Source organism: Drosophila arizonae, chromosome 2, assembly GCF_054131065.1.
Source record: "Drosophila arizonae isolate 15081-1271.41 chromosome 2, UAZ_ARI_1.0, whole genome shotgun sequence".
NCBI lineage: Eukaryota > Metazoa > Arthropoda > Insecta > Diptera > Drosophilidae > Drosophila > Drosophila arizonae.
The window spans coordinates 33,464,781-33,487,654 of record NC_142922.1 but is presented as its reverse complement, the minus strand read 5'-3'; the positions used below and the strand labels follow the sequence as shown (position 1 = coordinate 33,487,654).

The 22,874-nt window shown below is 38.6% G+C and overlaps 2 long non-coding RNA genes and 1 other non-coding gene across 7 annotated transcripts in view; 2 read left to right on the top strand and 1 right to left on the bottom strand.

Moving 5' to 3' along the window:
- Positions 1 to 16,754, bottom strand: part of LOC149270936 (uncharacterized) — a 42,844-nt gene extending 26,090 nt beyond the window's left edge. Inside the window, exon 1 of one of the 3 annotated variants that reach the window (XR_016268724.1) lies at positions 16,340 to 16,754. This is a non-coding gene — a long non-coding RNA (uncharacterized LOC149270936). The remainder of the gene's footprint in view (positions 1 to 16,339) is intronic. The other 2 variants (XR_016268723.1, XR_016268729.1) reach the window with 2 other exon arrangements.
- LOC108621599 (uncharacterized) overlaps positions 11,849 to 22,874 on the top strand; it is a 39,159-nt gene continuing 28,133 nt past the window's right edge. For both annotated transcript variants that reach the window (XR_016268721.1, XR_016268720.1), the window contains exons 1-3: positions 11,849 to 12,251; positions 12,308 to 12,350; positions 15,727 to 15,841. This is a non-coding gene — a transcript (uncharacterized LOC108621599). The remainder of the gene's footprint in view (positions 12,252 to 12,307; positions 12,351 to 15,726; positions 15,842 to 22,874) is intronic.
- On the top strand, positions 18,072 to 19,177 carry LOC149270935 (uncharacterized). Of its 2 annotated transcripts, XR_016268732.1 has the most exons (3): positions 18,078 to 18,459; positions 18,529 to 18,564; positions 18,624 to 19,177. It is a non-coding gene; the product is annotated as an uncharacterized LOC149270935 (long non-coding RNA). The 2 variants fall into 2 exon arrangements; XR_016268731.1 differs by having other exon boundaries at positions 18,072 to 18,564.

Here is a 22,874-nt window from a genome sequence, read left to right as displayed (position 1 = left end):
ACTAAAAAATTAACCTGATCTTCTTCGATATCTGCTACTTCTTGTTCACCACGGTCATTGTATATCTCATCAAGATCAGACTTTTCTTCACTCAAATGATTAATTCTTAAATGATTGGTTTTTAAACTTTGACGATCAGGTGGATTGTTAACCCATTGCTGAAAATTAGAATGTTGCCTGCCCGATTGGCCTCGACTTGGGTACGACGTGTTTAGTCTAAAACGAGACGTAGAAGGGTCAATATCCATTGGTTCGCCCAAAGATTGAGTAACAACCGGCGTGTTGTTACCTTTTAGCAATTTCTGGTTGTCATTGGTCTGTGCTACAGCGTTTGTGTCACTAACTGAAGTCGTTTGCCTGTTAGATAAATGTGGATTGCGAATGCCTGTCACCGATTCTGAGTTAGTGATTCTTTGAGTTGGTTGCCTGCTCCTCGTAAAGGTTTCAGACGAACCTTTTTTTAATCCAGATATAAAAACCCTCAATGCGTCGCCCCTATATTTTTCATTAATTGCGTTAGCAATATCCGCTTCGTAAGTCATAATAGTCTTATTTGTTAACAGCGTAAGTTTTTTTTCTCTATTTCGTCGTAAAACTCGAGGATTGTCTTTGTTCCCTGTCTCAATGTTGACAATTCCTGTTTAATAAGGTAAGCCGGACGCTTATCCGAGTAAGTAAAATCCAACCTAGCAATTATCGCATCGAAGTTGAGCACTGTACGAAAAGATGATAATACACCGTCAGCAGCACCTCTAATTTTATTTCTTATAATTGTTACAGCTTGAAGTGGCGTGAACTCCCATTAAACTCTTTAAAAATCTCATACACATTATGCGCTGCGTCGCGACAAGACACGTATTTACCGTGTTGCCCAGAAAAATCGGGAAGAGATTTCACAGCATCAAGCGTTTCTTCACATTTTATTCCCGGCACAATTTTAACCTTTTCCCACGTTTTTGCAGTCGGTTTATTAGATATACCACTAATTTGGGTTTTTATATTATTTAATTCGGCCTCAAACTCTCTTCGTGTAATTTAGACAGCTTCGTCTACCAAAAATTTTACTTGATCTGCATTCATTTTTAATATAGTCTCATTTAAGGCTAAATGGCAGCATAGAAATTTTTTTTTTTTTTTTTTTTTTTTTTTTTTTTTTTTTTTTTTTTTTTTTTAACACGTGTTTGAGAAAATTTATACAAAAACAAGTACGAAAGCTCTGGTCGAGACGGCTCGACTACGAGATCCCCTGAACCCTTGGAGCAATAGATATTTCAATAATTTTTCGCGTCTTTCAGCTTACACAAGAAACACGCACACACACGCACCTACGCACACACAGGCATACATACACACACACGCATACAGACACAAACGCATACACACACTCACATGCACACACACATACACATACACAAACACATACACACACATACACACACAAGCACCCACGCATAAGCTCGCATGGGCTGCAGTATGCGCTTACTATGAGAACTTAATTGTTTAATAACTTTTTTTTATGGACGTACGATCTTCATGAAACTTTCAGATTATGATTATAACATGAATATGCATGAAATTGCCAAAGCACAAGTCTCTAGTATTTGAAATACGCTTTTTACAAAAGTGAGGGTGAGGGGGTGAATTTAAGGGTGGGGGGTAAATTTTAACAAAAACCGAAATTGTATAAATTGCATGTAAGCATACATTAAAAATTTGGAGACTCTAGCAATAAAGGTGTAGAAGATATAATTTTATAACTGGTTTTCGATAAGGTTTTTTATCGATAAAAAAAGATCGGGATGAGTTATCGAATTTTAATGATAAACTTGATATGCGCGCTGTAATTACGGACATTTAAAAAAAAATTGTAGTCTCTAGCTCTTATATCTTCTGAAATCAACGCGTTCATACATACGGACAGACAGACGGAAAGGGCCAAATCAACTCAGCTCGTCGGCCTGATCAAGAATATATATACTTTGTGGGATCTGCCACGCCTCCTTCTCCCTGTTACATACATTTCAACAAAACCATTATACCCTGATTTCCCATTGAAAATGGGTTCAGGGTATAAAAACGATCAGCTCTCATTTGCGAGCTCTGCTATTAAATGCTGGTATCATAAGCTCCCGTCTGAGCAATCAACCATCTAACATCAGCTATTTAAATCACCTTCGCTGAACGAAGAAATAAATGGAAAATGCCATAAAAACGAATGCAACTAAAAATCGTCACCCACTGCGTTTGCCGTAAATCTTCAGCTCGTAATATACTACAGATGTCATAAACAAGAAAAATTCTTATAAATAACAATAGCAAGCAACTCTCTCTCGTTGGTCGCATAATGTTCTTCGGCTTTTTGAAGAGTTCTTGAAATCATTGTGACGGGACGACCATCTTGAGACAAGACTGTACCCAACGCATTTGAAGAAGCGTCGGTTGTAAGCTCAAAAGGCTTACGAAAATTTGGATACGCGAGCATAACCTCTTCTGAGACCAAAATTTGTTTTAGTTTATTAAACGCTTCTCGTTGACTCTCATCTAATGAAATTACTATCTTTTTGGACTGTGACCCTGGGACACTACCATTTTCGCCTCTAAGAATACTGGTCAATGGTTTCGCAATCTTTGAGTAATCCCTTATAAATCGCCTATAGTAACCAGACAATCCTAAGAAGGATCGCAGAGCTTTTAACGTACATGGCTCCGGAAATACTTTGATTGCTTCAATATTTTTGGGACAAGTTTTAATTCCACTACGACTAACAACGGAACCCAGATACTCAACTTCGTCTTCAAAAAATGTTGATTTCTCAGCCGATAACCTCATATTTGATGCATAAGGGCGTGATAGTATCAACTCTATATGTTTTAGGTGCTCCTCCATAGTTTTAGAAAAAATGATAACGTCATCAATATAAACAAAGCAATATTTCCCAATATGTTCTCGCAGAACATCATCAATCGCTCTTTGAAACACACTGGGAGCATTTTTTAGTCCAAAAGGGAGGCGACAAAACTCATATTTTCCACTGCTAACCGAAAAGGCTGTTTTTTCTCGGTCTCGCTCTGAAAGCTCGATTTGGTGGAACCCTGATTTAAGGTCAAGCGTCGTGAAGAAATTGGAATCGCCCTGATTGGACATAATAACTTCGATGTTCGGTCTAATAATGCCGTTGTCGAGCAGCAATTTTATTTCATTATTTACAAACGATCTAACACTCATAGGGTACGGATATAGTTTAGAGTGTGTTGGCTCCTCATCACGTGTTCGAATTGTTGCCACGATATTGGTATTGTATGGGAGCTTTTCATTGGGATCTGCAAAAACGCCGGATTTCTTCTTCATCATTGCATCGAAAAGTTCCTTAATGGCCAACGGCACTGCCTCAGATCGAACCTGCAAATGACTAACATCCTGGCCTGCCAGAAACTGTATAGTTTCACTACCATAGTCATGAGTGATAAGTTTAGTTTTGAAATTCAAAGTCGCATTAACTTTTTCCAATAAATCGAGCCCTATAACGCCATCAAACGATATAAGATTTGGGAGAATAAAAAAATCGGAAGTTACACCAAATACGTTAATTCTACATTTACGGGTTATAAATGTAGTTCCATGTATGGATTTTACAGAAAATTTCTTATCTGTCTGCCGAATACCTTTCAGCATAGGCAATGGTTTAATATAGCTTATCGATGCTCCCGTATCGAGTAGCAGTTTTACTTCTTGCCCCCTACATATCGAGATATCCATGGCAGGAGGGAACTGCCACTAAAAAATTAACCTGATCTTCTTCGATATCTGCTACTTCTTGTTCACCACGGTCATTGTATATCTCATCAAGATCAGACTTTTCTTCACTCAAATGATTAATTCTTAAATGATTGGTTTTTAAACTTTGACGATCAGGTGGATTGTTAACCCATTGCTGAAAATTAGAATGTTGCCTGCCCGATTGGCCTCGACTTGGGTACGACGTGTTTAGTCTAAAACGAGACGTAGAAGGGTCAATATCCATTGGTTCGCCCAAAGATTGAGTAACAACCGGCGTGTTGTTACCTTTTAGCAATTTCTGGTTGTCATTGGTCTGTGCTACAGCGTTTGTGTCACTAACTGAAGTCGTTTGCCTGTTAGATAAATGTGGATTGCGAATGCCTGTCACCGATTCTGAGTTAGTGATTCTTTGAGTTGGTTGCCTGCTCCTCGTAAAGGTTTCAGACGAACCTTTTTTTAATCCAGATATAAAAACCCTCAATGCGTCGCCCCTATATTTTTCATTAATTGCGTTAGCAATATCCGCTTCGTAAGTCATAATAGTCTTATTTGTTAACAGCGTAAGTTTTTTAGACTCATTCACGAAAGTGAAATGAGTATATTGGTTTTGTGCAATGTCCGTCTTGCTGTCCGTCCGTCTGTCCGTCTGTCCGTCTGTCCGTATGAACGCAATCTATTTCGGCGCTATTGAAGCTAGAGACTTGAAATTTGGAACACATACTCGTGTATATCTCCGATTTATAAAGTGTTAAAATTTTCCCGATCCGCCCACTAGGGGCGTGGCAAATCGGAAAATGCATTTTCCGATATACCAGAAATCATGTTTGTTGAAGAGCTAGAAAGCTGAAATTTGGTATGTAGGTCCGCGCCAACCACCCAAGATCACAAGCTATGGCGGATATATCTCCGCCCATTAGGGGCGTGGCAAATCGGACAAAACTGTATCTCCTAAAGTTATAAACCTAGAATGCTGAAATTTTGCACGTAAGCTAATGTTTTAATTCTATTAAGATGGGTGAAAAAATTATATATCTACGTCCCTTAGGGGCGTGGCAAATCGGACCTGAAGATATAGTGATTTTTCGAATTCTGCTATATTTTAGGCACTATTGATGCTAGAGATCTGAAATTTGGTATATATACGCGGGTTGATCACCCAAGTCCAACGAGCTATGGTAGATATATGTCCGCCCATAGGGGGCGTGGCAAACCGCAATATCTCCTACAATTTAAGAGCTAGAAGCTTCAAATTTGGATAGTTAAGTTACTGGTAGCCTCCTCTATCGATGCCCCAAAAATAATTTTTAAGCCTCTTTAGGGGCGTGGCATATCGAAAAATACCCTGTAATTTTCACATTTTTTGAGCGTAAGAATTCAAATTTTGCATTTAGGTAACCGGTTACTCGTTCTAAGAACTGGCTAAAATTGAGGAGTCGACGGCCACTAGGGGCGTGGCAATCGGCATTTACAGTGCCCGTATCGCGACATTTATATGCGTCAGCCATCTATTTATGCATTTGTACATATAAATAAGCTTAATAGATATTCATAATACAAAAGGAAACATTTTTATGAATTTAAAAAAATTTAAAAGAAGCTAAAATAACAAAAATTTGCAATTTACAAGAAAGTGTTTTCCGCGGGATTTGAACTCGCACCCAACCCAAACAGCATGTTTGTCAAAATAGCTAAAATAATGGTCGTCGGCGCTTCAGCCTACAGCACCACCGCGTCGTTTCGATCAATAGAAGTTAAAACGAAATCACATTATTGTTATGACGCCACATAGCAAAGAATAGCCAGAGTGGTGGCTGGAAATTCAAAAACAATGCAAAGACAAATCAATCGCAACGAGATTCTTAGAATATGCTAGAGTACGCATTTATGTGAGCATACATACACACATACAAATGAGCGCGTGTATAAGGCTGGAATGCTGGATGCTATGCGTGCAGACTTACATATATACATATGTATGTATTTGCATATATGTATTTGAGGGCTATTTAAGAAGAAACAAATTTAAACTTATAAAATTATTCGACTAAGAAAATGAAAAGTATTAAGTGCCATTCAGTCAAGCTCGCACCTTCCCAATAAAATATCTATTTTATAAAAAACGAAAAATGTATGAAAAAAAAAAAAAAAAAAAACATAGTAGAGGTTCGAACCTCCCTACTCTAACGTTACTTGCGTCGCCCTTAGCACCCGCGCCATTGCTTTGCTCGAGCACTCAGCTGCTAAAATAGAATAGCTTAATAAGAGAGCGTCATCAGACAAAACTACAGTAACGGCTAGAAAGTCCAGAAATCAATCGAAATTCTAAGAATGTGAGAAAAGGCGCGCTTCTGTCTGTACGCATAGAATAGACGATGAGTGTGTGCACATGTAGCGCTGATCTGCTGCTAGCTTGAAGCCGGTATCCAATATATGGATATAAATACATGTATATTATTAAAAGTCAAAATTGTATAAATTATATACATATGCATGTAATTTGAATGCAATTATGCAATGATCATAGCAATAGCTATCGATGATTTTCCCATTTTAAATGGGATCATGCCCTGTTTTTTGTTGCGCACTAGACTTGAAAATTGCACTATATACTCTGGTTGACAGCGTTTGGGCTGTGAATGAGTCTTCTGCAATCGGTATCGCCCGACTGCAACGTTCTTACTTGTTTTCTCTATTTCGTCGTAAAACTCGAGGATTGTCTTTGTTCCCTGTCTCAATGTTGACAATTCCTGTTTAATAAGGTAAGCCGGACGCTTATCCGAGTAAGTAAAATCCAACCTAGCAATTATCGCATCGAAGTTGAGCACTGTACGAAAAGATGATAATACACCGTCAGCAGCACCTCTAATTTTATTTCTTATAATTGTTACAGCTTGAAGTGGCGTGAACTCCCATTAAACTCTTTAAAAATCTCATACACATTATGCGCTGCGTCGCGACAAGACACGTATTTACCGTGTTGCCCAGAAAAATCGGGAAGAGATTTCACAGCATCAAGCGTTTCTTCACATTTTATTCCCGGCACAATTTTAACCTTTTCCCACGTTTTTGCAGTCGGTTTATTAGATATACCACTAATTTGGGTTTTTATATTATTTAATTCGGCCTCAAACTCTCTTCGTGTAATTTAGACAGCTTCGTCTACCAAAAATTTTACTTGATCTGCATTCATTTTTATACCCTGAACCCATTTTCAATGGGAAATCAGGGTATAATGGTTTTGTTGAAATGTATGTAACAGGGAGAAGGAGGCGTGGCAGACCCCACAAAGTATATATATTCTTGATCAGGATGACGAACTGAGTTGATTTGGCCCTGTCCGTCTGTCTGTCCGTCTGTCCGTCTGTCCGTCTGTCCGTATGTATGAACGCGTCGATTTCAGAAGATATAAGAGCTAGAGACTTCAAATTTTTTTTAAAATGTCCGTAATTACAGCGCGCATATCAAGTTTATCATTAAAATTCGATAACTCATCCCGATCTTTTTTTATCGATAAAAAACCTTATCGAAAACCAGTTATAAAATTATATCTTCTACACCTTTATTGCTAGAGTCTCCAAATTTTTAATGTATGCTTATATGCAATTTATACAATTTCGGTTTTTGTTAAAATTTACCCCCCACCCTTAAATTCACCCCCTCACCCTCACTTTTGTAAAAAGCGTATTTCAAATACTAGAGACTTGTGCTTTGGCAATTACATGCATATCCATGTTATAATCATAATCTACAAGTTTCATGAAGATCGTACGTCCACAAAAAAAGTTATTAAACAATTAAGTTCTCATAGTAAGCGCTCACTGCCGCCCATGCGTGTTTATGCTTGTGTGTGTATATGTATGTAAATGTTTGTGTATGTGTGTGTATGTGTTTGTGTATGTGTGTGTGTATGTGTGTGTGTATGCGTTTGTGTGTGTATGCGTGTGTGTGTGTATGTGTGTCTGTATGCGTGTGTGTATGCCTGTGTGTGCGTACGTGCGTGTGTGTGTGCGTGTTTCTTGTGTAAGCTAAAAGTCGCGAAAAATTATTGAAATATCTATTGCTCCAAGGGTTCAGGGGATCTCGTAGTCGAGCAGTCTCGACTAGAGCTTTCTTACTTGTTTTAATCTAGTCTCATTTAAGGCTAAATGGCAGCATAGAAATTTTTTTTTTTTTTTTTTTTTTTTTTTTTAACACGTGTTTGAGAAAATTTATACAAAAACAAGTACGAAAGCTCTGGTCGAGACGGCTCGACTACGAGATCCCCTGAACCCTTGGAGCAATAGATATTTCAATAATTTTTCGCGTCTTTCAGCTTACACAAGAAACACGCACACACACGCACCTACGCACACACAGGCATACATACACACACACGCATACAGACACAAACGCATACACACACTCACATGCACACACACATACACATACACAAACACATACACACACATACACACACAAGCACCCACGCATAAGCTCGCATGGGCTGCAGTATGCGCTTACTATGAGAACTTAATTGTTTAATAACTTTTTTTATGGACGTACGATCTTCATGAAACTTTCAGATTATGATTATAACATGAATATGCATGAAATTGCCAAAGCACAAGTCTCTAGTATTTGAAATACGCTTTTTACAAAAGTGAGGGTGAGGGGGTGAATTTAAGGGTGGGGGGTAAATTTTAACAAAAACCGAAATTGTATAAATTGCATGTAAGCATACATTAAAAATTTGGAGACTAGCAATAAAGGTGTAGAAGATATAATTTTATAACTGGTTTTCGATAAGGTTTTTTATCGATAAAAAAAGATCGGGATGAGTTATCGAATTTTAATGATAAACTTGATATGCGCGCTGTAATTACGGACATTTAAAAAAAAAATTGTAGTCTCTAGCTCTTATATCTTCTGAAATCAACGCGTTCATACATACGGACAGACAGACGGAAAGGGCCAAATCAACTCAGCTCGTCGGCCTGATCAAGAATATATATACTTTGTGGGATCTGCCACGCCTCCTTCTCCCTGTTACATACATTTCAACAAAACCATTATACCCTGATTTCCCATTGAAAATGGGTTCAGGGTATAAAAACGATCAGCTCTCATTTGCGAGCTCTGCTATTAAATGCTGGTATCATAAGCTCCCGTCTGAGCAATCAACCATCTAACATCAGCTATTTAAATCACCTTCGCTGAACGAAGAAATAAATGGAAAATGCCATAAAAACGAATGCAACTAAAAATCGTCACCCACTGCGTTTGCCGTAAATCTTCAGCTCGTAATATACTACAGATGTCATAAACAAGAAAAATTCTTATAAATAAGTTATTAAACAAGCTATATAGGCTTAATTAACAAAAATTAATATACATATAATGGTTTTGTTAAAAGTATGAAACAGGCAGAAGGAGGCGTTGCAGCGTGACGAGTTGAGTCGATATAGCCCTGTCCGTCTGCCCGTCCGTCCGTATGAACGCCTAGATCTCAGAAGTTATAAGAGCTAGAGAGCTGAAATGTTGCATGTAGACTCGTGTATACCATACCACTAGCTCTGGTTAGTGACCATACGCAGTAAAAGTTTTGCTTTTTTTTTCGATAACTCATCCGATAACTTTTTTATCGAGAATAATCGAAATTTTGTTTTTTTTTTTTTTTCAGCCAGAATGATATTTGCTAAAAATGTAGTACCTGATCAATCCCTGTGGCCAAATTGGAATGCGATTTTCGATCCCTTGTACCTGCACATATACAGGTGAAATTTACCTTTTTAATAAGAAGCATGTGTATGTACATACATACATATACTGGCTAAATGGGCCCATTTTAAAGGGTGCATCTGTTAGATGTCATAAAAATCATGCAATTAAAAAATACCTATAAAAGTAATAGGAAGTGCACTTGTTACTTTAGTTAGTCAGCTAAATATAAGCGCGCCTGGACAGCTCTTACTTGTTTTAATATCCGTATTTAGAGCGTGGATATCGAGTTTATAATTAAATATCGATAATTCATCCCGATCTTTTTTTATCTATAACAAAGCTTATCGAAAACCAGTTGTAAAATTATATCTTCTACACTTTTATTGCTAGAGTCTCCAAATGTATGCTTATATGCAATTTCGGTTTTTGTTAAAATTTACCCCCACCTCTGTATCCACCCCCTCACCCTTACTTTTGTAAAAAGCGTATTTCAAATACTAGAGACTTGTGCATTGGCAAATATATGCATAATCATAATCTGAAAGTTTCATGAAGATCGTATGTCCACAAAAAAAGTTATTAAACAATTAAGTTCTCATAGTAAGCGCACACTGCAGCCCATGTGTGTGTGTGTGTGTATGTTTTTTTTTTTTTTTTTTTTTTATTCGTTTATTGACAATCTTTATAATACAAGTTGCAAGTTGCGTAGTGGCGTAAAGCATTGCTTCGCAAGCACTATGCGCTACCTTAGCCTGGGACAGCTCGTCTTCTCAATCGCACGACTCTGTGGAGCTCCATCATCACTGTGGGCGCGAAGGTGCTTGTTAGTTCCCAAGCTTCCTCCGATTCCAGCATTGCGTTGACTATGTTGTCCGCTCTGATGGAGCGGCCCACTGCCTCTTCCAGACGACGCCTCTCCTCCAGGAACCGTCCACATTCGAAAAGAATGTGGTTGGCGTCTTCCACATGCCCTCGCTCGAACCAGAGGCACTCGTCAGATTCCTCGTGGCCATAGCGCTTCAAATTGCTCCGAAAGCATCCATGTCCAGAGAGGATCTGCGTAAGGTAGAAGTTTACCTCGCCGTGTTTACGGTTGACCCATGGTTCAAGCTCCGGGATGAGCTTGTGCGTCCACCGCCCTTTAGCTGAGCTATTCAACTTTCTTTGCCATCGTGCAATGCTGTTTGCCCTGATAGCGTTGAGTCGCGCAGGCGCGTGCGAATTCCGCTTCACGGCTTCGGCGACCAAGTACTCCAATGGTACCATACCAGCTATGACGAGCGCCGCGTCATCGGAGATAGTCCTGAAAGCGCAGCTGACTCTGATTGCGCTCAGTCTGTAGATCGCGCAAATTCCCCGGCTGTAGCTCGGCGTTGCCATCGCTCTTGCCCATATTGGCGCAGCATAGAGGATGACGGACCTAATGACGCTCATTAGAAGGAGGTCCCGCGTGTTAAGCATAATTCTCGAGAGAGCTCTACAAGAATCAGCTGCCTTTTTATGCACATACTCTAAGTGCTCGCGGAAAGTTAATCTTGTGTCTATTATGACAGCAAGATACTTTATCGCCCTCTTTGACGCAATGGTGACGCCGCCGATCTTATGGCAGTTTCCACTCTTTTGCGACTGCTGACTAGGACAACTTCAGTTTTGTGTGCCGCTAGCTCGAGCCCAGCTCCAGTCAACCAGCTTCGTATGCGATTAATACTTTCGCTTGGGGTACTCCAGCTGACACTGTATGAGTTTGGGGACCCTCACTCGTATTGTATACCAGTGTTCTTCCTCTGAAGTAACTCTTTATAGATTCTTTAAGATATTTAGGGATATTATATTGTGACAGCACATTCAGTATCATATCCCAACTAGCTGTATTGAAGGCATTCTTTACGTCCAGGGTCGCAATAATGCAGTATTGCTTCGTCCCATGCTTCCATCTTGTGCCATGGATGGCGGAAGTGGCCAGACCAACAACTTTGTTTAGCGCATCCGTTGTTGACCGGGCCTTCCGGAATCCAAATTGATTTGGTGACAGGCCTCCGGCGCTAGTAATCACAGTCTCCAGTCTAGAGCAGATCAATTTCTCAAACACCTTTCCCATGGTGTCTAAGAGACAGATCGGTCTGTATGAAGATGGCTCTTCTGGTGGTTTGCCAGCCTTGGGTATGTGTGTGTGTTTGTGTGTTTGTGTGTGTGTCTGTGTGTGTCTGTGTGTGTGTATGCGTGTATGCCTTGTGTGTGTGTGTGTGTGTGCGTGTTTCTTGTGTGAGCTGAGAGACGCGAAAGTTGATTGAAATAGATATTGCTCCAAGGGTTCAGGGGATCTCGTAAGTGAGCAGTCTCGACTAGAGCTTTCTTACTTATTTATAATAGCCTTTTATGATCTCATCACTTTGAAAAAATAGTCAACAAGTTTATAACATTTTCATAGCTCGTAAAAAAAAAAAAAATTATGAGACAAATATTTTCAATATTTCTCGTTATTTGTATCATAAATAACTTTCAGTTGTGCTGCGGTAATTCTTTTAGAATGAGTAATTTAAATGCTGTTTTACTTAATTGCCCGATTAATGATAAGGAATCGACTTGTGAACCACAGTTGCTCGTCACTATTCACTTTAAGCCCACCTTAAATGTGAAGTCTCAAGATAACCTTCTAATACTGGACGAAACATATGAGCCTTATAACCGTCAGAGCTTTGAAACACTGTCTCCTTATGTAATAGTGATAAGCAGGAGTGAGCCAATTATCATGCACTCATTAAAATTCTCAAAAGTAAGTTATTCATATTTATATATATTTAGCGAAAATACCTTAAAGATTGATTACAGCTCGAAAATTCTACTAATAATTGCAACTCAATAATTTCTAATGGTAAGCATTTGCTGATAACATTTTTAATAACATTACAATCATTCATAAACGTGAGTTTAGTGCTTTTGTGAAATTGCTCTCTGACTGTCCGTCCGCCGTGCAGAAGATGATCGTCTATTGAAGCTAGAGACTTTAAATTTAGAATATATGTATACTTGTGTGTGCCTTATAAATGTATACTCGCGTTGCCTATCCAAAATCAAAACAAGTAAGCACCTTACAGTCGGGCGTTACCGATTGCGAAATACTCATTCACAGCCCAAACGCTGTCGAACATTTAGTGCAGTTTTCAAGTATCTACTGTGTATTTTTCAAATATCTACTGTGCAATTAAAAGCCGTGCCTGATACCATTAAAATTGAGAAACCATTAATAGCTATTCCCTTTTTATCTAGTACATCTTTGATCTTTGGTATATTTTGAATACCGGCTCCAAGCAGCAGATCACCACGATTTTCCTATACATAGCGTGCCTTCTAGCATTGCGATTGATTTCTGGATTTTCCAGCAGTTACTGTATTTTTGTCACTCTTTATATTACCACCACGCCACGACCACGCGGTATAACCTAACCGACCACGCCCGCGCATTCGCATGCTGGAGGGCGGCAGAAATCGATCTGCGCGATCAAGCACTCTCGAGATTTCTGGCAGTCGCGGGTGCGTTATGGAAGGTTAATAGGGCTGCTACGGGCGATAAACTGACGACAAAGGAACGCCCAGCGTTGCCGCCGGCGTTCACTCTGGGATCAGGCAGTTTTCACAGCCGGAAATTTGCTCATCCAGCGGACACTGTGAAGCCACGACCAACCACCAGTTAGTATTCCACCACAACTCTACTGTGGGGCACGCCCCGCTAGCAAGGTTTGGTTATTGTTAATATATTAGTTAGTGAGGTAACGGGGACTAATTACAAGTCATGCAACTCACGCTTCATTTCCAATTTCACTCTTCAATTTATTAGATTCAATTTGTCAATTTGCCTTAATATTAACCTAATCGCTCTCACGTGTACGCGCCGATCTTATTCTACATTTGTGCTCTTCATTTTTAAACCGCGTGCGCTCGCGCCGAGTCCCCAAAACTGACTAATCTCTGCTTGTGGCTTTTTACTCTCGCTATCCTTGGCCGCGCAGCTCTCCTTTTAAAGTGCATGGTTGAATGGCTGATTACCGAGGTCGCGCTCACTCGCCACTATTCAAATCTGCTTAAATCCCTAACTTAAGCGCTACAAAACCTACTTTATATAGAATAATGTATTACGAACTACATATGAAACCTTATTATCTAACTTACGTACCACAAATGGAAATTACAAAAAGATGCAAGACTTCAGTGGCTACGCATCAAACCTTATTATCTAACATACGCACTTACGCATACGCATGCGCACCTTACGTACTGTAAATAACAAACGAAGATTTCAATGGCCTAATGCTAAGTTACACTCTACAGGCGCGAGCAAACGAAGCAATGTAAAGTGGCCAGCGAGCCACCTTGCACAGTGTACCCGATTTGCCACGCTGTAGTCACGCTTATTCGCTTAGTCACGCCTCCATTGGGGGCGATTCACCACGCCCCACAAAAAAAAAAAAAAAAATACGTGACTACAGCGACTTAATAGGATAACACATTACCTCTTAGCCCTAATAGCTTTAGTAGTTCAATCACATATCAGCAAGATTTCCCGGTATAGTGTCTGATATGATTAGACTCCGCTAGCATGTCACTGACGTCTCTTTCAACGTCTTCAATGACGTCTCTTTCAACATCTTTACTGACGTCTCTTTCAACGCTTTCACTAACGTCTCTTTCAACGCCGTCTCTGCATATGTCCAACTCAATGCCGGCACACGTCTTAACAACTCGTGCGAATACTTATAAATTCGCTTATTGACTAAAGACTTCAAAACAACGGTCTCCATCGAGATAGCTTTTTATCTTGGCTGGTCAACACGAAAATCCCCTCGACTACGAAATCCCCTGAACCCTTCGAAGAATTGATATTTCAATAATTATTCGCGTCTTTCTGCTTATACAAGAAACACAAATAGGCATGCACGCATAAGCCCACATGGACTGCAGTGTGGGCTTACTATGGGAACTTAATTGCTTAATAACATTTCTTGTCTATAGACTATGACCATGAAACTTGTAGACTGTGATCATAACATTGTAATGCGTGCATGTGCCAAAGCACAAGTCTCTAGTATTTGAAATACCCTTTTTACAAATATGTGGGTGAGGGGGTAGATATAAGGGTGGGGGTTAAATTACAAAAAAAAAAATCGAAATTATATAAAATACATATAAGTATACATTTAAAATTTGAAGACTCTAACGTTAAAGGTGTAGGAGATATAATTTTATAACTGGTTTTCGATAAGGTTTTTATCGATAAAAAAGATCGGGATGAGTTATCGATTTTTAATGATAAACTCGATATCCGCGCTGTATTTACGAACATTTTTTTTTTAAATTTGAAGTCTCTAGCTCTTATATCTTCAGAAATCGACCCGTTCAAACATACGGACAGACGGACAAGGCTAAATCGACTCAGCTCGTCGCCCTGATCACGCCTCCTTCTGGCTGTTACATACATAACAACAACATAACAAGTTTATGTAATTACAGTATGTGTTTTGGTGACTAAGAGTAGCGAACGATGCATGCGGGACGGCCGTAAAGCATTGCTTCGCAAGCACTTTGCACTACCTTAGCCTTAGTGGCTGCGAAGGTGCTTGTTAGTTCCCAAGCTTCCACCGATTCCAGCATGGCGTTGACTATGTTGTCCGCTCTGATGGAGCGGCCCAGTGCCACTTCTACACGACGCCTCTCCAGGAACCGTCCACATACGAAAAGGATGTGGTTGGTTGTTGAGTGGCTACCCCATTCTAACGCCCATGAGTTAAAATCTCCTGCTATAATGGCCTTCCCACCCCTAGCATCCTCGGTAAGCTCGTCACTGAGCTGCATGCTGGGGGCCAGGTTGTGTGTATGTGCATGTGCTAATAAATATTGAAATATCATTGCGCGAAGGGTTCAAGGGATCTCGTAGTCAGGCAGTCTCGAGTACAGCTTTCTTACTTGTTATGTCATTTATATTTTTAAACATATCGAAATTGAAATTTTGAACCGTGTGACTTTTATAGTTTGGTTCAGGGTAGTATCTTGTCGAGCACTCTCGATTAGAGTTCTCTTACTTGTTGTGAATGAGTTTGTAAAGATATGTATGGCCAACCATAAAAGTTTATATATCATATATGTATATAATTGTATATATATATATATATATATAATAGATAATATATGTATGTATATGGATGTATGATATAAATAATTTACAATTGAGCTTTTAAATACAAATTTCGTTTAAGGACTAAATACAAGGACTACGCGTAAAGGGAAAATAAAGGATGAATATTGTAGTATTACCAATACTTGTAATCAGAAATTGAAACATATTTTCAGTAAAGCTCCACAGAACAACAGGTATGTAACATCTTTTCTTGCCTTGGACATATGTATGTATGCAAATGTACCCATCATTAGGGAAATCAGTAGTTCTGCAAAAAATAATCTATATTTCGTAGTATACATACATATTTACGATATTTTCGAAACAGATCGATAATAGTGTTATATCGAACATCTCTTTTAAATATTAATTATCTATTATAATGCTTATATAAGTTATGACTTCTTAATGGATAAAATGCCAACCATATGCAATATGCAATTAAAAGCAGCAGATTGTTAGAGATTAAACAAAAACAAATTTATTAAACCAAACAAACCAAAAGTCAAAAACCTAAAATTATTTTTCGTTAACTTAAACCGTAAACAATAATATGAATTATTATTGTCAAACTAAAAACTCAAATCCACTAAGTGCTCGTTAAGTAACAACACTGACCAAAGAACACATAGATGAGACATGTAGAACAAACTTTTTCACCACCGAAAAAATGTGCATTAGGGACTACTCACCTTCGTAGTTGCTCGGCTCCGTCTCTTACGGCTCGAGCAGTGAAAATACAACACTACAAAGTCAGTTCGTTGCGAGCGCTGAAACGAAATGGTCCCATTCTTATATGATACAAGGCTATGCGCTATTTGTCCTACTCCCTCTCTCTCACTCTATCTCTCTCTTTGGTCTCTCAAATCACCGAACTCAGCAGCGCACAAAAATTGAATGTTGTTCGCGACGATCCCAGCTCTTTCCTCTTGAGTGAAGGGTATACCGAAATCATAAAAGCATTTGTCACGCTCATGCAAACAAAATGTAAGCGTTTCGATGGTTATTCGTGGCAAGGGTATGAAAGCGTTGATACGCATAAAGAATATGATTTCGCGACGGGCATGCACACACACACTTGTAGTGACCTGCGTTCGTTACTCTTGCTGCTTATAGCAATTTTAAAGCCCAGCATTAGCACTTGGTCGGTCTTACGGACTGTCATAACCACTTTACACAGATGTACTATGTATGAACATACATATGTATGTACATAAGTACATTTATATATTATTATTGCTAATCATGTTTATAAATGTGTTTATATCCGTAAATAATTATATATAATTAAAATTATTTTATACACATTTTCAACCGAAAAAATTATCGTAAAACACTACTAACTTTATTAAATGCTATGCAATATATGAAATACATATGTCATATTACACTCAAGCTTTACTCATTATTGTAAAAAATTTCTAATTAAGTCATAATAGCCTATTTGATAGTCACCCTACGATTCAAATCATACAAAATTTACAAACTACAATTACAATTAGTCATAGTTCTAATTAAGTCATAATAGCCTATTTGATAGTCACCCTACGATTCAAATCATACAAAATTTACAAACTACAATTACAATTAGCTTGCCATCCCATACAAGCATACACATACACAAATGTATGTATACATGTGCTCACTTCACAAGGCAGACCAACGGCAACTTTTGGGCTGATAATAGACGAAAATACTGAGAAAGAATTGAGTTTCGCGACGCACGCACACAAAAGCACATACACGTAGCAAGGATGTAAGTGTGTGTGTGCATGCTCGTCGCGAAAATGTATTCTTTCTGTGCACAACAGCCTGTGCAAATTGTAAAGCCCAAAATTTGCCGTTGGTCTGCCTTGTGAAGTGAGCACATGCATACATACATTTGTGTATGTGTATGCTTGTATGGGATGGCAAGCTAATTGTCTCTGGATTTAGTAGTTTGTAAATTTTGTATGATTTGAATCGTAGGGTGACTATCAAATGGGCCATTATGACTTAATTAGAAATTTTTGACAATAATGAGTAAAGCTTGAGTATAATATGACATGTGTATTTCATATATTGCAAAGCATTTAATAAAGTTAGTAGTGTTTTACGATAATTTTTTCGATTAAAAATGTGTATAAAATAATTTTAATTATATATAATTATTTACGGATATAAACACATTTATAAACATGATTAGCAATAATAATATATAAATGTACTTATGTACATATGTATGTATGTTCATACATAGTACATCTGTTTAAAGTGGTTATGACAGTCCGTAAGACCGACCAAATGCAAATGCTGGACTTTAAAATTGCTACAAGCAGCAAGAGTAACGCACGCAGGTCACAAATGCTCATACATGTAGCAAGGGACTACAAGTGTGTGTGTACTTGCCCGTCGCGAAATCATATTCTTTATGCGTATCAACGCTTTCATACCCTTGCCACGAATAACCATCGAAACGCTTACATTTTGTTTGCATGAGCGTGACAAATGCTTTTATGATTTCGGTATACCCTTCACTCAAGAGGAAAGAGCTGGGATCGTCGCGAACAACATTCAATTTTTGTGCGCTGCTGAGTTCGGTGATTTGAGAGACCAAAGAGAGAGATAGAGTGAGAGAGAGGGAGTAGGACAAATAGCGCATAGCCTTGTATCATATAAGAATGGGACCATTTCGTTTCAGCGCTAGTGCTGCAAAAATATCGGATCGGAATCGTTATAATCGATATTTTCGAATTTTGGCAAAAGATCGATATGGTTTTCTTAGTATCGATATATCGAAAAAATGGTTATTCTTGGCGTTGGTTTTAACTGTGTAAGAAGCGCATTTATTTAATTTTGATGAATTGTATACAAATTGATTGATTTAATTTAATTGCAATAGAAAGAAAAAAAATTGATCAGTTTTTGGGAAGAAAACGTAAGTACAATTGATATATCCTATTGGAAAAGCTTGGAATCATAGCTTGTGTGTTTTAGGCGCGGCGAGGGTGGACTCCGATGAAGAAAATAAGACCGTGGGAGCCCCAAAAAATCCGAAGTGTGGAAATATTTTGAAAAAGGAAAGGATGGTTGTGCGGTGTGCAGAAATTGCTTTAAGGTCTGCAAAACAAATGGAAATACCACAAGCCTTAAAAATCACTTAACACGCATGCATCCATCGCTGCAAGAGAGTGAATTGGCACCCAAGTCCAGTAGCATTTTGCACTTCGTAAATAAAAAATATGAGGCAACGTCCTCTGAGAGCGAGAGGATGTTTAGCAAAGATGGAATGATTGCTAATTCCAGAAGGGCGTCATTAAAACCGGAAACAGTAAACAAACTATTTTTTTAAATAAAAACCAATGGGTTTTGTCTTAATTTCTTTTCTTTTTCAAACTGCCATGGAGGCAATTGTTTTTGTTATTATTATAATATAATTTTAAGGAGCATAGTGAATTTGAGCTTTAATGAATTGCTGTTTTAGGTTTAAGTTAATGAAAAATAATTTGTTATACGACTTTGTTCGGTTGAATAAATTTGTTTTTGTTTGATGCTGTTGCTTTTATTTTAATCTTGAAATGGTTGCCATTTTATCCATTAAGAAGTCATAATTAATATAAATATTATAATAGGTTCTAAGCAAGAAAATTAACATTTAAAAGAAGTGTTCGATATATCGTTTTTATCGATCTTTTTCTCTGAAAATATCGTGAATATCGATATTACGGAATATTGATTTTTTTGCAGCACTATTCAGCGCTCGCAACGAACTGACATTGTAGTGTTGTATTTTCACTGCTCGAGCCGTAAGAGACGGAGCCGAGCAACTACGAAGGTGAGTAGTCCCTAATGCACATTTTTTCGGTGGTGAAAAAGTTTGTTCTACATGTCTCATCTATGTGTTCTTTGGTCAGTGGTAACAAGTAAGAAAGCTCTAGTCGAGACTGCTCGATTACGAGATCCCCTGAACCCTTCGAGCAACTGATATTTCAATAATTATTCGCACACAGCCACACGCACGCACACACACACATACACACACACAGAGACATACGCAGACACTCAGGTATACGCACGCACGCATAAACACGCATTGTCAACAGTGTGGGCTTACAACGGGAACTTAATTGTCCGTGGCAAACCCCACAAAGTATATATATTCTTGATCAGGGCGATGAGCTGAGGCAATATTAGAGGGCTGCATGAGTGCCGAAAAACGGTTCCGAATTAACAACGCGCATATTGAGATGTGTGGTATCGAGGTCAAACGGAAAATTGTATGAGTGTGTGAGTTAGTGCTGCAAAAATATCGGATCGGAATCGTTATAATCGATATTTACGAATTTTGGCAAAATATCGATATGGCTTTCTTAGTATCGATATATCGAAAAAATGGTTATTCTTGGCGTTGGTTTTAACTGTGTAAGAAGCGCATTTATTTAATTTTGATAAATTGTATACAAATTGATTGATTTAATTTAATTGCAATAGAAAGAAAAAAAATTGATCAGTTTTTGGGAAGAAAACGTACAATTGATATATCCTATTGGAAAAGCTTGGAATCATAGCTTGTGTTTTAGGCGCGGCGAGGGTGGACTCCGATGAAGAAAATAAGACCGTGGGAGCCCCAAAAAAATCCGAAGTGTGGAAATGTTTTGAAAAAGGAAAGGATGGTTGTGCGGTGTGCAGAAATTGCTTTAAGGTCTGCAAAACAAGTGGAAATACCACAAGCCTTAAAAATCACTTAACACGCATGCATCCATCGCTGCAAGAGAGTGAAGAGAGTGAGTGCTTATTCTACTTATAGCCTAACTTACTCTCTACCAAAATATTACTTCATAATTCAACTCATTATCTATGAACCAAAAATATATATCGACGACTTCAATTGCGTCACTTCAAAATATACCAAAGCCTAGTTCCACCGCTTCCGCTTATTTACTACAAACTAAAATATAATTCCAAATTCAACCTCCTCTCTACTAACAATGGGCATAATGTAAGGTGGGCAAATCGGCCACCTTACAGTTTCTAAAAGTGTCGAGGGCCCTTGAGCATTGACAGCATTTCCAAAAGCTTCCTTTTTGATCCTTGGGTCCAACATTGTAGCCAAGCGTGGAACTGTTCTGGTCTCATAATGTGACAGTCTTTTTTTATCCGATTAATAATAAAACTGCAAGTTTCGGAACTAATTGAAGTCCTCGTTTTTGTCTTAAGTCCATCCATAGTGCATCCCAAAAACACATGGTATGATTAATGACACTGATACTGCCTTCACTCCTGATGCTTTTTTTGTGACTTGGTCGTTATTCAAAGGTGATGGTGCTTTTGAACTATTTAGGACGTGACCGATAGCATCCCTGACCAATAATATCCGCTGCATTCTTGAATAAGACTGTATGAGTTTTCTTTCATCAATAATCTTAATATTTTTCACCTAATTCGATATTCAAATTGTCTAGATCATGTTAATCTTCGTCTTCCTATTGAATTTCCGGTTATATCGCTTATATCGTCCTATCTTTACTGAGGCGCGATTGACGGACGCTCAATTAAAAATTTAATTAATTTGAAAAGTTTTGCCTTTTTTGAAGACAAAGACAACAAGAGTTAATCAGATAAGTCGAATACCCTCTGAAAAATATCCGTAATGTTGTTTATTCTGCTGCTCTTTCGGACATGAATTAAATTTTTTTAAATTTGTATAAATTTTGTTCCGAGCTTCTGATGCGTTTTCTTCAAGAATACTAGCAGCTATCCATTAACTGGTATCCATGGATCAAAACTAAGTTCACTGTTGGTACATGGGATACGAGGCATAGTTATTCATGTATATTTCAATATTTGAGCGCAGAACGCTCTAAATTTTTCATTAGTTATATAAGGCTAAGAAAAGATAGCAAAGTCCTCTTGTCTTGCAAGATCAGAAGCAAATTTTATCTGCACTTGAGTGCCAGATTCTTCAGAGACGTACGATCTTCATGAAACTTTCAGATTATGATTATAACATAGATATGCATGTATTTGCCAAAGCACAAGTCTCTAGTATTTGTAATACGCTTTTTACAAAAGTGATGGTGAGGGGGTGAATTTAAGGGTGGGGGGTAAATTTTAACAAAAACCGAAATTGTATAAATTGCATATAAGCATACATTAAAAATTTGGAGACTCTAGCAATAAAGGTGTAGAAGATATAATTTTATAACTGGTTTTCGATAAGGGTTTTTATCGATAAAAAAAGATCGGGATGAGTTATCGAATTTTAATGATAAACTTGATATGCGCGCTGTAATTACGGACATTTTAAAAAAATTTGAAGTCTCTAGCTCTTATATCTTCTGAAATCGACGCGTTCATACATACGGACAGACGGACAGACGGACGGACGGACAGACGGACAGGGCCAAATCAACTCAGCTCGTCGCCCTGATCAAGAATATATATATACTTTGTGGGGTTTGCCACGCCTTCTTCTGCCTGTTACATACATTTAACAAAACCATTATACACTGATTTCCCATTGAAAATGGGTTCAGGGTATACAAAATGCAAATTAAGAAAATCGTTTTGAAGTCAAATGCGCCCTCCCCCTTTCCTCCCGATTAACCTGCCGTGGCATATCCCAGCTCATACTACTGCAGCAGTAGGGAACGCGGATGCGCCCGTTTGCTGGATGGAGAAACCTCCGGCTTTGTGTTAGTGTGCAGAGTGGTGTTGAAACCCTCGGCCAGATGGACCCACAAGGATTTGTGGAGAAGCGAGACATAACGTATGGCATAGAACCAGATCGGATGCCGAAAGCAATAAGCGAGGTGTTCAGCGACAAGGCAGCGAAGTGGATCTTAACCAGCTTGAGAGACGCGCCCTGGGCCGAGTTTAAAAAAAATTTTTTAGACTTTTTCCTGCCGCCACAATATTTCGAGCGCCTGGAGGATCAAATACGGGCTCGACATCAGCGATAAAACTTTAAAATATTACTTGATTTAAATCAGGCTATTGATGCGCCAAGCGAGGTACAGCGCGGCGCAAGAGCTACATAGGATATATGATATATATATATAAATATAGACTGTACGTGAGGCGTCACGACTTCACGACGTTGACACAACTGACTTAGATGGCGACGGAGTATGAGAACGTCCAAGGCCAAAAGAGGATTTGGGAGAAGAAATCTGTGAGACCCATTCAAAGCCGTCTTGTGCGGGGCCAGCTGATAGTCGGCCCGGAAACCCGTTCCACGTGCAATCG